The sequence below is a fragment of the Arachis hypogaea genome, chromosome 7 (genome assembly GCF_003086295.3).
Source record: "Arachis hypogaea cultivar Tifrunner chromosome 7, arahy.Tifrunner.gnm2.J5K5, whole genome shotgun sequence".
NCBI lineage: Eukaryota > Viridiplantae > Streptophyta > Magnoliopsida > Fabales > Fabaceae > Arachis > Arachis hypogaea.
In genome coordinates, this window is record NC_092042.1 from 79,045,441 (window position 1) to 79,062,727 (window position 17,287).

General features: G+C 36.8%; 1 long non-coding RNA gene across 1 annotated transcript; it reads right to left on the minus strand.

Annotated features, from left to right (window-relative positions):
* Positions 1 to 777, minus strand: LOC112704152 (uncharacterized). The gene is made up of 2 exons (XR_011863529.1): positions 369 to 777; positions 1 to 283 (listed from the first exon to the last, which is right to left on the minus strand). It is a non-coding gene; the product is annotated as an uncharacterized lncRNA (long non-coding RNA).
* Positions 778 to 17,287: the final 16,510 nt, after the last annotated feature.

Genomic DNA, 17,287 nt, shown 5'->3' on the forward strand with positions numbered 1-17,287 from the left:
TTGGATGCATGGATGTTTATTAAGAAAAATCATGAAAGTAAAACATTAAAAATCATAAAATAAACCCCCAAGAATATATTACTGTAATTAAGCTCATCATCACACTCTATCTTTATGGCACCCATTAAGATGGATCAATGATATGATATCATATTAGCATTGGACCCCAAAAGTTGGAAAAAGCAATCCTCACATGCACATGTGATTGAAAAGTAAATCTCTTATATTCCTTAGACGAATTATGGTTGGCATTTGCCCTTCAGCTTCAAGAGCACCAAAAGGCCTGTCAAAAAGTAACAAACAATCCATAAAGAGGGGATGGAAGAAAACAAGAGAGTTAATAGAATGAAAGTAATTTATATACATACATTGGAGCAAATTAGTTATATGTGTTGTCTTGTTCTTGTTTGGGTTGTTGAGCTTTCTGAGCAATTCCTCGTCAGAGCAAATAATGTTACCAGCAGGGGAGACCAAGAACACCCTTCTCCTTACGGGAGGAGACCACAATCCACTCTGCTGGTAATCGAAATCGAACTGCGACGAGTCCAAGAACTTCCCAAGAAGCCTCTCGGAGACTGATTTTGGTACCAATTGAATGCTTGGAGTAGTTGGAGTACTCTTGTGGGAGGAATAGTTAGAGGCAGTTTCCAGTGATAAATAAGGAGAAGACCCTTCAGACACAGACATTTTGTGAAAGTGTTCAAGAGAATTATTTATGCATGCATGTGTTTCTCAAAGGAAGTAGATATATGACTAGACTTCCTTATTGGTGTAATGCCTTTGGCCCTTCAATGGGAGATCATAGTGCTTTTATATTTGTAAATCAAGGAAACAAACTTAGAACTTCCTGACTTTTTTTCTCAAATATATCTATGTGAGTATTTTTCTTTTTGTAAATACTCTTATCACATCTCCCATAAAATGACATTATAAATCGTTAGATGATTTGGTTAAATATATTCAGTCAAATATATTAAAAAAATGTCATTATATCATCGAATGGTTCACAATATTATCTTTAACTATATATAAAGATGTTATCATAGGAATATCCATATTTTTATAAAAAAAAATAAAACGAGTCATTCAACCAGTAAAATTATATGTTCAAAAGTCTAAGATGTTGAATCCTGTATAATAAGAATATTTTTATATTTCCTAAAAGAATATTTTTTAATAAGAGATTAATTTTTTAACTATTTTTTCAAAAAAAAAATCACTTTACCAATTTACTTCAACTGATTCTTTTATTAAGATGGACCAATTAAGTGATTGATTCTTAGTTAATCGGGTTGAATTGGTTAATTTAGTATTGTTCTATAACCCTCATATTTTGGATAGGTTATTTTATACCTTGGTTCATTAGTCAACATTTTCAAAATTAATAACGGTCCACTACAACAACTGCCTCCTAATATCTAGGACACTCTCCAGAGCTCGGAGAGAGGGATCAATGGTCAGTTACCTAAAGTGGCCATAAGTAGTGGCATTAGCCTAACAAAAAAGCAGATTCAAGAAATAAATCACAATCCTAATACTTTTAGTTTTGTTTCTACTTTAAGAGATATACTATTAACTTGAGCATTGGAGTCCTTTTTGCAGGTTTTACGCCTAGTCCGAGTTCAGAGGACCTCTCATCCCTACTGATCGAGAAGCTTAAAGCATTCATGATATAGCAGCAGCGAGATATAGCTTGGAAGAGTATCCTTGATAGAACGTTTGGCACCTACCGTGGGCCCATTTCTAATATTACCCCGCAATCCCCCTTTTTCTTTGTTTACATCATCTCCTTTTTGCAGGATTCCGAATATGGCTAATGACTCATTGCCACCACCTCCTTCCACTCATGCTGAATTAGTGGCCATGAACGCTGCCCTCCCAAGAAAAAGTGAAAAAGATGTCCGAGCTCTTGGCGTGTAGAACAGACAGGGAGGAGGGCGATAAAAAGACTGCAAGCAAGAAAAATCCTGAAGACGAGCATCACTTTGAAACAAACACGGCAATGAAAGCCACTCCTCTGAAGTCTACTAAGAAAAGAACAAATCCCTTCTCTACCTAGATAATGAATTTTCAAATGCTGAAGAATTTTACACTTCCAACCACATTAAAACCCTACGAGGGCTTTGTGACCCCAACATCCACATCACTAAATTTGAGCCTATGATATTTTCAAATGGTGCCTCTGACCCAATTTTATGCCGTTCATTCCTGACCTTTTTGGACAGAGCTGCCTTATTATGGTTTTTTAGTCTCCCTGCAGATTTAGTTTCCAGCTTTGACGAGTTTGCCAACCAATTTGTTAACCATTTTGCAACCTCGAAGATCTATGTCCATGACTGTAACTCCTCAGCACCATCAAGTAAGGATAACATAAAAGCCTGAAAGATTACATGATAAGATTTGAAAAAGTCGCGATGAAAATTTCCGACCTCAGCCCCGATGTACACCTTCATGCGCTGAAAAGTGGACTACGCCCAAGGAGATTCCAGGAGACTATTTCCGTCACTAAACATAAAACATTGGCCGAATTTAGGGATAAAGCATCGGAGCAAAGAAAGGTTGAAGAGTTGAGAGAAGCCAGGAAAGCCGAGAAACAAACACTACAAACACCCTGGAGAGAAGAGGATAGACAGGAAAGATAGAGTCAAACGTGTGAACAAAGGAAACCTTTCAAATTGACGCCAAAGTTTAACTCATACATAAAATTCAACATGAAAAGAGAAGACAAAATAAAAGAAATTCTCCACATTAAGTCATAAAGCCACCTAACAAAGTAGGAACCTATCAAGATCATAAGTATGTGGACAAAAGTAAACACTACGCATTCCATCAAAAGTTTGGTCACACCACCAATGAATGTGTAAAAGCCAAGGACCTATTGGAAAGATTGGCAAGACAGAGTTTGCTGGATAAATACATGAGCAGTAGAGGCCAAAAAGAAATGACAAGCCTGACCACAGACTAGCCGAACTATAATTCAACTCCTAAGGACAAAGAAACTTGGCATGTTCCACCAGAAATTTCCACATTAAAGAGAGTTATTAACTATATCTCGGGAGGCTTCGCAGGAGGAGGATTCACTAGCACGGCCAGGAAACAAAGTTACCGAGCCATGCTGACCATGGAAGGATCCTCCAAAGCACAACAAGCCTCGCTCCCTGCAGAACACATTTCTTTTTATGCATCCAACTTCAAGTCACAGTACCCGAACTTGGACGATTCTGTCGTGATCTCAGTAAACATGGGAGACCTGACGGTTAAGAAAGTCTTACTTGACCCAGGGAGTAGCGTTGACTTATTATTCTACTCAACTTATCAAAAAATGTAATTCAGTAAAAAAGCTCTGCAGCCCTCAACCAGAGAGTTGGTAAGCTTCTCTGAAAAAGGGTGCTTATGACAGGTTATGTATGGATAAGAATGACACTAGGGGAGCCCCCACGCTCAAAAGTCTTAGATATTCAATTTTTAGTAGTTGAATGTGTTAGTCCTTATAATGTTATTTTGGGACGCCCATCCCTTAACTCCTTTGGAGCTATTATTTCTACAGTTCACCTGTGTGTAAAGTTCTATGTGCAGGGTAACATCATAGCAACAGTGCATGCTGACCTTAAGAATGCACGACAATGCTATAATGCAGGCCTGAAATTGAGACCACCGCCAAAAAAACCTATTCAACAAGTCAACTCTGTCTACAACACAGAGGATATCCCAACCCTGGCCAAACTAAATCCCTAAGACAACATCTCCAGCTGACCTACCCCAATGGACAAACTAAATAAGGTACAAATTACCAAACTCGAACACCAATACACTAACAACGGATCTGCTTTTTTTCACAGGAAATGAGCGAAACATCACCAAATTGCTCAAGTCCAATGCTGACCTTTTCGCATGGACGCCAGCAGATATGCCTTAGATCGATCCAAATATCATATGCCATAAACTTATTATCAATCCTGGTGTCAGACCAGTATGTCAGAAAAAACGGAACCTAGGAACAGAGAGAAGAAACTTAGCCATAGTAGAAACCCAAAAATTGCTTGATGTAGGATTCATCCAAGAGCTTAGATTCTCATCATGTTTGGCAAACGTGGTCATGGTAATAAAGAGCTCGGGAAAATGACGTATGTGCATGGATTTTACAAAGTTAAATAAAGCATGTCCCAAGGATTCATATCCGTTGCCGAGCATCGATAAATTAGTAGATAACACATCGGGTTTCAAAATGTTAAGTTTTATGGACGCCTATTCTGGATATAATCAGATACTAATGCATCCGGAGGATCAAGATAAGACTGCGTTCATAACAAATAACAGTAATTTTTGTTACAAGGTAATGCCTTTTGGACTCAAAAAAATGCAAGGGCAACATATCAAAGGCTGGTGGATAAGGTGTTCAAAGAGAAAATTGGTCGAAACATGGAATTCTACATCGATGATATGGTCGTGAAGTTGGATTCGGTGGAAGCCCACCAAGCCAACCTCTATGAAGTATTCCAACAACTTTGAAAATATAACATGAGGTTAAATCCGGAGAAATGCGCGTTTAGGGTACACGAGGGCAAATTCCTTGGTGTCCTATTGACACATTGAGAAATTGAAGCAAACCCCGACAAATGCGAATCTGACACACAAATGCAATCACCTGAAACAATTAAAAAAGTTTAATAACTCACTGATTGTCTCGCAGCATTGTCAAAGTTTTTGCCTGCAGTCACTGCACGATCTTATCATTTCTTTAGCAGTCTTAAAAAAGTCAAAAAGTTCACCTGGACCGACGAGTGTGAGCATGCATTCAATGACTTTAAGAATCTTCTCAGTTCGCCACCTATTCTTCGGAAGTTACAACATGGTAAATCTCTTTACTTATATCTTTTAGTTTCAGCTCATGTAGTTATCTTTGTACTTGTCACAGAAATAGGTAAAAAATAACATTCCAGTTTATTTCGTTAGCAAGGTGCTACAAAAACAGAGACTAGATACGCAACCATTGTGAAACTAGCATTTACCTTAATGATCATAACTAGATGGCGGTGACACTACTTTTAGAACCACCAAATCATAGTTCAAACGAGCCAGCCACTCCAACAGATACTCGCAAGACCAGACATTGCAGGACAACTCATCAATTGGTCGGTCAAATTATTAGAGTTCGACATCTCCTACCAATCGAGAGGATCACTGAAGGCTCAAATATTGGCTGACTTTATTGCTGAGTTTACTACTACACAAGAAATCCTCCTAGTGTGGAAACTATATGTCGATGGAGCTTCCAATGAAGGGGGCTGCGGAGCAGGAATCCTCCTTAAAGACAACATCGGTGTTCACACTGAGCAATCTATAAGATTTTTGTTTTAGGCGAGCAACAATCAATCCGAATATGAAGCCTTACTCGTTGGACTTCGGCTGGCAAGGGAATTAAAACATTCAAAACCTCAAAGTTTGTTGTGATTTCCTACTCGTCGTTCAATAGGTAACTAGTAACTTCCAGGTACGAGACTCCCTCCTAAAACAATACTTAAATGCGGTAAAAGATCTTGTCTAGCATTTCAGGCATTTTGACATATCACATATACATAAGAACAAAACTATAGAGCAGATATCTTATCCAAACTAGCTACTTCTAAGATACAAGATTTTTTGAATACTTTATCACAACTAACTCTTGATGAGCCGACTATATTTAACAAAAATGTTTTGAGTTTGTCACAACAGGCTGATTGGAGAAGCCCATATATAAATTATTTGAAAACAGAAAACATATCATCCGAGGAGACTCCGAGGTTATTTAAAAGGAAAGCAAGATATTACACCATCATGGGAGATGACTTGTATAAAAGAGGACTCTCTCAACCATTACTCAAATTCCTCAGGCCTATGGAAGCAGGGTTGACAATCTCCGAAGTACATGAAGGCATTTGTGGTACACATGTTGGAGGACGAAGCCTAGCCTCAAAACTCTTAAGAGTAGGATACTACTAGCCGACACTAAGAAGAGATTTCTTGAAAAACGTCCACCGCTGTGACAGTTGCCAAAGTGTGCACCAATCATCCATAGCCAAGCTGAGCTATTACATGCTTCAGAAATTGGATGGCCTTTCCACAAATGGGGACTTGACATACTCGGACCATTCCCAACGTTGGTAGGACAGGTAAAATTCTTACTAGTAGCTATCGATTACTTTACAAAGTGGATTGAAGCACAGCCACTTACCAAATTAACTTCGGACAAGGTATGTTCTTTCATTTGGAAATTCATAATATGTAGATACGGTTTGCTTAGAGATATCATTTCCAACAATGGTTGGCAATTTACTAATAAGAGAATTGCATCTTTTTTTACCAACCTTCACATCAGACACCATTTTTTCTCTGTAGAGTACCCACAAAGCAATAGGCTCGCAGAGGTAGCTAATAAAGTTATTTTGCAAGCTTTAAGAAAAAAATTAACAGAGGAAAAAAGATGATGGGCCAAGCTTATTCCCCAAATCTTATGGAGTTATAATACAACACCATAGTTATCAACAAAAAAAACACCGTTTCGGCTACTGTACGATGTAGATTCCATGATGCCCATAAAGATCTCCCAAGGATCATTGTGGACCGAGCTATTGAATGACAAGACTAACACAGCGGAATAATTAACTGAGCTCGACACACTGGACAAAGAACGTGATTTGGTAAGACTAAGATAACAATCTATGTAGCTCACAATACAAAGAAAGTATAACAAAAAGGTTCGACCGAGAACATTGCAACAAGGAGACTTGGTGCTCTGAAAAATCGAAGAAACACAGAAACATCTGGGACATGAAAAATTAGCAACAACTTGGGAAGGCCCTTTCCGGGTGTCAAAAGTTCATGGTAAAGGGGCTTATTCTTTACAGACACTAGTCGGCACCGAGCTACCCAATACTTGGAACATAGCTTCCTTAAAAGACGGGGATGAAGGGTATTCTTTTCCTGATCACGAGGTTTTATCCCACAATGAGTTTTACTCGGACAGGTTTTAACGAGGCCGATCACCCCACGCCTTCCACAACATAAGGTGTTATCAATAAAATCTACCACCTTTTTGAATTATTTCATCTATACAAACTACCAAACAAAGTTGGAAATCAACAAGAAATTATCAAAACAAATCATCTGAACATCTAAATTTTGCCACGAAGCAAAACCGATACCAAAGATCGGCTACAAACCTAACCAAAGCTGATATCAACATCAGTTACAAACCCAACAAAACAAACCTGACATCAAAAGTTGATCCCAATTCGTCAACCCTTGGTCATTAACCCTTAATATAGAAGGGGAAGTGATGCACCTCTAATTTGTGCTACATCTTGTGCTTAATTGAGTGGATTTTATCCACTATTCTCACATTTATTCACAGAATTCACATATTTTACACTTTCCTTCCTGATTTTGTGCTATGATTGAAAACATGCTTCTTTGGCCTTAATTTCGCTAATCTTAATCCTCTCTTATTACCATTCGATGCCGTGATATGTGTGTTAAGTGTTTTCATGTTTTATAGGGCAGGAATAGCTTAGAGGATGGAAAGGAAGCATGCAAAAGTGAAAGGAATACAAGAGATTGAAGGGATTGCTGAGCTGTTAAGCCTGACCTCTTTGTACTAAATCAATCATAATTTGAGCTACAGAAGTTCGAATGAAGTGATTTTAGTTGCGTTAGAAAGCTAACATCCAGGGCTTCGAAATGATATATAATTTGCCATGGTTGCACGCGTACGCGTGCATTTGTGAAAGTTCAGCGACGCGTACGTGTGGGCAACGCGTACGCATGAAGGAGCCATGTGCTGTACGTATCAGAAATCGCTGGGGGCGATTTATGAGCTATTTTTGGCACAATTTCAAGCCCGAGAATACTGATTAGAGGCTGCAGAGTGGAGCAGAATGAGATTCATGCAATCATTATTCACTTTACACACAATTTAGGTTTTAGATGTAGTTTTTCTAGAGAGAGAGGCTCTCTCCTCTCTCTAGGTTTTAGGGTTCTTAGTCTTATTTCTTCTTAATTTCAGATTTTTAATTTACTTTAATTTAGGTTTCTTTTACTATTATTGTTCTAGCACTTTAGTTATCTATTCATCATTGTGATTTTCTTATTTTGCTAATTTTGTTTATGAACTCTTCATGTTAGATTCAATTTCTTATTAATACAATTTGAGGTATTTTATGTTTATTGCTTCTGCATTTAATTGACCTCATTTATATTTTCAATTGGTTGTTTAGATTTATTGTTCTCCTATTACTTTTCTATGTTTTTATTTTATGCCTTCCAAGTGTTTGATAAAATGCTTGGAAGGATGTTAGAGTATGATTTTATGTTCTTGGCTTGGAATGGTAACTTAGGAACTCTTGAGTTACTAATGTTCAAGTAATTGATGATTGGAGCCATTAACTCTAGTTCTCACTAATTTAATTAGTGGAAAGCTAGGACTTATGGACTTTAATTGATATAGCTCATTTGACTTTCTTTTACTAAGTTAGAGGATGATTTAATGGGATCGATCCTTGCAATTATCATGGTGTGGTTAGTGACAAGGATAGAGATCCTTGACCAACAAACATTGCCAAGACCTCTTTTTGTCATTTGATTTCCTTTGCAATCTACTTTTCCTGTTCTCTTATTCAAACCCCAAAATATACAACTCATAACCAATAACAAGAACGCTTCCCTGCAATTTCTTGAGAGACGACCCGAGGTTTGAATACTTCGGTTATTATTTTTAAGGGGTTTGTTACTTGTGACAACCAAATTTTTGTATAAAAGGATTATTGTTGGTTTAGGAACTATACTTTCAACGAGGATTTTATGTAAAATTCTAGACCACACAAAAGTCCATTCATCAAAATGGCGCCGTTGCCGGAGAATTGCAAACGTGTGCCTTATTATTGGTTATTGTAAATATTTGCCTTTTTCTTGTTTGTTGATTTTTGTTAGTTTTAGGACTTACTTGCTTATTTTCATTAGTTTTTGTTTTTATTAGCTACTATGAATTCTCACCCCTTTGGCTATGAGTTTGGTTCAAACTATGTTGTAGGAAATGGAAGCTACAATGAGGATATGCATCAGGGATGGAACAATCAAGGTTGGGAGGAGCCACAAGCTTATAGACAATCTTCTTGCTAACAACCTCCTCCGGTCTCATACAGGTATAATTCCAATCCTAATGCATACCAATCAAATGGATGTGGTAGTCCTTCTTGTACGTGTCACCAACCACCACCATATACCTATGGACCACCTCCTCAACATAGCTTTGAACCACCTTACTCACAAGCCCCTTTCCACCATTCGCCTCCATATGACCATAACCCATTTCCACCATACTAACCATCCTATGAGCCTTATGAACCATACATAGAATCACACCCATTCCAACACAATTTCTCCCAAGAACCACCACCTCAATATACTCCACCTCCATATTCCTATCAAGATGAACCACATTCCTATTATGAATCCTTTCTCCAAAATAATGAACCCTTTTATCCACCCCAACCTCCATTGGATAACAACACTCTTAGTGTTATTCACCAAGGGTAAAGAGAGTTTCAAACCACACTTACCTCTACTCTCATTGGTCTCACCTCTAAACTCCAAAATCTTATATCCCGCATGGACCAACCCTCTACCTCCAATATTCAACCCTCAAACTTTAGTGTACCACCACCCTCCGTGCAAGAATACCCATATCCATCGATCCCAGAGCAACATGATCCCAATTATGCTATTGAGATGGAACAAGAGAGAAGGAATCGTCTTAAGGACGTAATGAATCAGTTTCACGAATTCATACTTCAAAAAAGGCAAGAGGAGGCCCAAAAGGTGGAGGTAGGAGAGACCCTTGAAGATGAAGTAGTTGACGAATTAGTGAAGGTTGAACAAGAGGGAAGCGCCATCATTGAAGACAACTCTACACTAAGTGACATTAAGGAGGAGGTTGATTTTGTATTAGAGCAAGTCGAGAAAGCCGAAATTATCAAAGAAGAGGAAGTGGTTGAAGACTTAGGAGATGTGTAACCTCCATGGGAACCTCAAGTCATAGAGCCTCCTTCTAAGGAGTTTGAATTTGATGTTGAGGAAGGTGTACAACCTCCAAGGAATATCATAGTTGAAGACTTTGAAGAGGCTAATCAAGAGATGGAGATTAAAGAAGAAGGGGCACAACCTCCCACACCCTTGGTAAGTAATGAAGAAGAGATCGAATTGGAAGAAAGCTACCAAGAGGAAGAGGTTGAAATTGAAGAAGCTTGCAAAGAGATGGAAGTTGTCAAGAAAGAACACAAGGGAGTAGAGCTTGCAAGATCATTAGAAACACCTCTCCCAAAGCCATTACCATCCAATACAACATTCAAGTGGGTAAAATTCTTATCCTTGACCTTTACTTTCCCACTTGAATATGGTTTACTTGAGACGGATGGTCAACTTAGAGCTCTTTGTGGCTTCAAGAGTAAGAGAAAAATGGTTAGTGGTTGGAGTTGTCAGGCAAGGTTCAATATGGTTACATGCTCCAATTTGAAATGCAAAGATTGGTGTAGAGCTCGATTGAATGGGTCTAGGAAGATGTCTTGGTGCATAAATGAGAATTCTTCAACCTTGTCACCCGAATGGAAGCATGAAGATCAAGAAGAAAGGGTGATGACCAATAAGGTTTGGGACCCCGGAATACACCTTAACCTTCATCAATCTTGGCGTCTTGTCACTTGTTCAAATTTGCTTGGAAGCATGACATGCCTAGTTTGGGATCCCGGAGGCTATTGGAATTACAAGCATTGGTGGGGATACCTGGAAGAGTTCAAGCATAAGCCAACATGACAAGGAGCTCACCAAATGTCCAACTTAAGGACAATAACTAAAAGTGCTAGGTGGGAGACAATCTACCATGGTATGATCGTTCCTTTTTCATTCTTAGTTTTATTTTGGTTTATTTTTATCCGTGTCCATTCATACATTCTGCATCATCACCTGCATTCTGTATAAAAAAAAGCATTCGACGCGCAAACGTCTAGGACGCATACGCGTCAGCTGTGAATGCGAAAATTTTAGGTATTGAATAGAGTGTTACGCGGGAGTGGCATAGGAACCATGCCTTGCGCAGTAGCAAGTCCACGCGTACACGTATCTCACGCGTGCGCGTCACTTGTGATTTTGGTAACCCACGCGTACGCGCCTAGCACGCGCATGCGTGCGTCAGGGAATCGGCATAAATATGTTTTGAACAGAAAGTTGTGATAGCTTGGTGCTGGCATCGTGTGAGAGGTACAAATCCACTCACGCGTACGCGTCCATCTCGTTCTCAGACCACCCACGTGTGCGCATGCCTGACGCACACGCGTCGTATGCAAATTTTGATTCCTATGCTATGCGAACAGAGAGTTGTGCGTGTGCGCGGCAGGCTTCGCGTGACTGGCACGCTCATGGGCATGCGTATGCGTGCCAGACGCTTACGCGTCGCCTTCACTTTTGCGCGACCCACGCATCCGCATGGGGTACGCTTGCGCGTTGCATGCGCCGCATCACTAAACCAGCGCGCCGCCCAGTTTCCCTTATTCCCTCCTCCCAAATCCTAATTCTCTCTCAATCCTAATTCTTTCTTCTCCTCCCTTCTCATCCTTATTCTCTCTCATTCTCTTTTACATACTGCATTTGCCTACTTTCCTTCAGTGCATTTTAATTTTATTCATATTTTTATCCCCTTCTCTAATTTCCTATTTTACCATTGGTGTTACATGTTCTTATTCAACTGTTGCATCTTTTCTTGAATTATTTTGGTGCTTCGTGACTTATTTTAAACTGTTGGGTGTTATTAATTATAAGTCAATGCTAATTTTTATGATACTTGTATTCCATTTGCATTGATATGCACTTATATTGTCTTTCATTACCCATACTCTCTCCCCTATTATTGCAGTTTTTGCACTATTCATATGCCATTTGCTTCTACTGTTTTCTCACTTGCATATTGTAGCTACCATGTAGTTGAGATCCTCATTATTTTGCATCAACCCACCCATATTTTATTTGTTTTCCTTATCTTTGTTTCTGGGTTACTTTTCTTCCTTTTTCTCTTCTTTCAGGATGGCCACTGAGAAGGAAAAGGGAAAGCTTCTCAATGGGGCAACCGACAAGTCCATCTGCACAACCTTTGGTGAAAAGCATCAGTTGTAGCAATCCATCCACTTGCACATCTTAGCATGCACCGAGGACGGTGCAATCTTTAAGTGTGGGGAGGTCGATACCGACTTCCGTGGGTTAGCTACTCTCTTTTCAACACCAATGTTTAGTTTTCTTTGTTACTGAGTTGTTGCATTACATAATAGATTGCATAGTTAGTTAGTTGCTTGCATTTATGTACTACTTGGTTGAAGTGATATCTTCTTTTTCAAGAAACTTTTTAGAGTATTTCACTAATTTTAATTAAAACTTTTGTTAAACTTACTTGAGAAAATTTATTTTGGAACATGGTTTTAGAGTTCAAACACACAGCCTTATAAGATTTTGAGCCTATTTTATTGGTTGTATTTTATCAACCAACATTTTATTTTTGGTGTGTGTTGTTTTCTCTAAAATTGTGATCTTTGTCTTACTTAATTCTATACTTCTATTGTTTGATGTATGCATGCACTCATATGATTGAGGCCTTGTTTCACTGAGCTTACCTACCCATATGGCCTTAACCTTTTCACTATCCTTTGTAAACCAATGTTGAGCCAACTTATCCCATTTGTTCTTTACTTTAGCACATCATTAACTCTGAGCGGAAAATAATAATGTCCTTAATTTGAATCCTTGGTTAGCTTAGACCAATGAGAGTGTTCATGATTTAAGTGTGGGAAAGTTGGGTTTGCCAATATTTGGTCTGAGAATTGGGTGTTGTATATTCCCGTAAAAATGTGCAAAATAATAGTTGAGCACATATTATTGCATTCAATAATTTAATCATATGAATTGAGAAAGAAAAAAGAAAAAAATAATAAAAAGAAAAAAAAAAGAGCAAATAATAAAAAGAGGACAAAATGCCACAAAGTAAATGGTGAAAGCAATGCATATGAGTTGTACTAAAACTGGGATGCATGAATATGTGGCAAAACATAGTTAATGGGTAGTTGGGCTTCATATTATGATTACATGGATTGTCCTAAGTTAGGTGAGAAGTTTAGGTTAATTAAAAATTCAGATTTTAGTCCACTTGACCAAATACAATCCTACATTGACCTTGACCCCATTACAACTCTTAAAAGACCTCTTGATTTGTGTATTTGTGCAATAAATTTCTGTTGATTGGTAGAAGAAGAGCAAGTCTTAGAAAGCAAGGTTAGTAGAGAATTGAGAGAATTAAACCTTAAACACTTGAGTAATGAGAGTATATATACTTCCAGTGAGGGTTCGATACTCGATTCCTTGTTCCAGGCTTTCATGAGCTATTTTCTTTTGTAAGTTTACTTGTACCTTATTTTATGATTTGAATTAGAGAGATCCAGTTCATATTTCTTCTTGAAGGATTTGTTTACTTTTAACCAAGTGGGTAGAAACATTTTGCATGTAGTTGCATTCATATAGATAGGTTGCATCTCATACTTTCTACCATTCATCTTCACTCTTATAGCTTCTCTTGAGCTTAGCATGAGGACATGCTAATGTTTAAGTGTCGGGAGATTTGATGCACCACTAATTCATGGTACATCTTGTGCTTAATTGAGTGGATTTTATCCACTATTCTCACATTTATTTACAGAATCCGTATGTTTTACACTTTTCTTCCTGATTTTGTGCTATGATTGAAAACATCATTCTTTGGCCTTAATTTCGCTAATCTTAATCCTCTCTTATTACCATTCGATGCCGTGATATGTGTGTTAAGTGTTTTCAGGTTTTATAGGGTAGGAATGACTCAGAGGATGGAAAGGAAGCATGCAAAAGTGGAAGGAATACAAGAGATTGAAGGGATTGTTGAGCTGTCAAGCCTGACCTCTTCGTACTAAATCGATCATAACTTGAGCTACAGAGGTCCGAATGAAGCGGTTTTGGTTGCGTTAGAAAGCTAACATCCGGGGCTTCAAAATGAAATATAATTCGCCATCGTTGCCTTACAGTTAGGCGATGCGCACGCGTGCATCACGCGTACGCGTGCATTTGTGAAAGTTCAGCAACGCGTACGCGTGGACGACGTGTACGCGTGAAAGAGCCATGTGCTGTACGTATCAAAAATCGCTGAGGGTGATTTCTGAGCTATTTTGGCACAGTTTCAAGCCCGAGAACACTGATTAGAGGCTACAAAGTGGAGTAGAATGGGATTCATGCAATCATTATTCACTTTACACACAATATAGGTTTTAGATGTAATTTTTCTAGAGAGAGAGGCTCTCTCCTCTCTCTAGGTTTTAGGGTTCTTAGTCTTATTTCTTCTTAATTTCAGATTTCTAATTTACTTTAATTTAGGTTTCTTCTACTATTATTGTTCTAGCAGTTTAGTTATCTATTCATCATTGTGATTTCCTTATTTTGCTAATTTAGTTTATGAACTCTTCATGTTAGATTCAATTTCTTATTAATACAATTTGAGTTATTTTATGTTTATTGCTTCTGCCTTTAATTGTCCTCATTTATATTTGCAATTGGTTGTTTAGATTTATTGTTCTCCTATTACTTTTCTATGCTTTTATTTTATGCCTTCCAAGTGTTTGATAAAATGCTTGGAAGGATGTTAGAGTAGGATTTTATGTTCTTGGCTTGGGATGGTAATTTAGGAACTCTTGAGTTACTAATGTTCAAGTAATTGATGAATGGAGCCATTAACTCTAGTTCTCACTAATTTAATTAGTGGAAAGCTAAGACTTATGGACTTGGATTGATATAGCTCATTTGACTTTCCTTTATTAAGTTAGAGGATGATTTAATGGGATTGATCCTTGTAATTATCATGTTGTGGTTAGTGACAAGGATAGAGATCTTTAACCACCAAACCTTGCCAAGACCTCTTTTTGTCATTTGATTTCCTTCGCAATCTACTTTTCCTGTTCTCTTATTCAAACCCCAAAATATACAACTTATAACCAATAACAAGAACACTTCCCTGCAATTCCTTGAGAGATGACTCGAGATTTGAACACTTCGATTATTATTTTCAAGGGGTTTTTTACTTGTGACAACTAAATTTTTGTATGAAAGGATTATTGTTGGTTTAGGAACTATACTTTCAACGATAATTTATTGCAAAATTCTAGACCACTCAAAAGTCTGTTCATCAGGAAGCTTCCAAGATTGAAACCGATTCAACCAAGCAACTTCTTCTCTAACCCAAAAACAGCTTCGGTTCGGTCAAAGAGAAGAGAGAGGAAAAACCAAAATCAACATGCATGTGCCTCTCTCAACTCTTTTCATCAAGCTCCTTCAATTTAAACCCTTAATCTTGACTTTGGCCCCAAGAACGGATTCGGACCCTTGATGATCTTCTGACTTTGGACAGCTCCATGCTTTTCAGTTTTTCTTCTTCCTACGCGTAGCTCTAGAAGCTATCTTCTTTCTTTGATGAACAAAAATGGAAATGAGCTTTTGCAACTGAGATCTTCTTCTCTGACAGAGGTGGATTGCTTCTATTCTTGGTGTGGAGGATCTTGAAGCTCTTCTTTAAAATCTTGCCTTCAATGGCAATGATCTTGCCATACCTTGCTTCGGATCTTCCTTCTTCATAGGCTTTCTTCCTCCTAGCCTTTTCTTCTATTAGGTTTTACTGTTACTTTCTTTGATGACGTGCTTTTCTTTTCTTCTTCTGGTTGAAGTGATCGAATGAAAGGAGAGAGTGGAGAGAAAAGAGACAAAGCTTTTAATGTAATATTAAACCCAATTTAATTTTGAATTTTGGTTACTTATACATGCATTCAATTGAATTAAAATTTGAATTTCATTAATCAAAGGAGTGAGTAACTGAACCATTCTTCTTCCAATTCAGATTAGAGCTTTGTTGGATCAATAAAAAAAATTACCTCGGGTTGTGCATGAGTTTCTTGGCCCAATCTTGTTTTATTTTCTTATTAAAATTCAGCCACATAGTATATAAAAGTTTTGCTCAAGGGCTAATTATCTTTAAACAACAAGTGGGGCTTAAATTGCCTTGGCCCATTAATTAAAATCTGCACACTAACAAACACATTAACCAAACAATTTGAAGCAATTAACAAATTAATAATTTTTTAACTAAATTTTAATAATATTTGATCATTATAATAAATCAAGTTTTCCAAACTCAATACACTCTCTTCTATTTTTGTGCTATTGATGGAAAGAAATTTTTAGTGGTGGAATCCACAATAAATTTTTTTCCTTTTATTTTCTTTTCTATTCAAATAAAGAATTTGTTTTTATTCGATCTCTTTTTTTTCTTTTTATTCATTTTTTCTCCAACTAACAATGGCCAAATATTAAAAATATTATGTGTATATAGAAAATTAGTTATAAATCAATTATTATATATTTATATATAAATATATGTATTATTTAATTTATTTTTAAGGTTAAATTATACAATTAGTTTTTATATTTTTGATAAAATTACAATTTACTCTCTATATTTTAAAAATTTGTAATTAAATTTTTAAACCAAGTATAATAATTTTATAATTGAGTTCTCATAAACATTTAATGTTTCAAAAAATTTTAGAACTTGTTTAGAATGCTAGGAATTAGAATTCACTTGAGAGTTGAATTCTTTTTCTTGTTTTGGAATAACTAAAAATAAATTATTTGAATTCTTTTGAAAAAGTTAATTCTCATTTTTTTATTTGTAAATCATACAAAAAAATGTCTGATTTTTAAATTTACTCTTACATTTTTTAAAACTAAATTATATTCTATTAATATATTATAGATATTTCAAATTATAGAATTAAATTTTAAATAAAAATAATGTTTTTAAAAAAATAAATTTTTTTCTCATATTAAATTATTTTCAAACAATAAATTTATTTTTGCCACTACAGTCTTACTATATAACTTAACTAGGGTCCTCTTGGTTGAAGAAGGTCGTCGTAAGGAAGTTTGCCTGAAATCAATCCGATTTTTGTGCACTACTTTATCCAAATTGACTCTTTGATCCATTTAGTTTTTTTTTTTTCCGGGAAAAAAAAACTAAGATTTATGTAAGAACATAATTTATCTTCAATATCCATTTTTTGAGATCTCTTTATTCCTGATTTGGAAGCAAATGGCAGAGCTTGTATTAATCTATTAACAACTTTTTTTTTTTTTTAAAACCTTATAC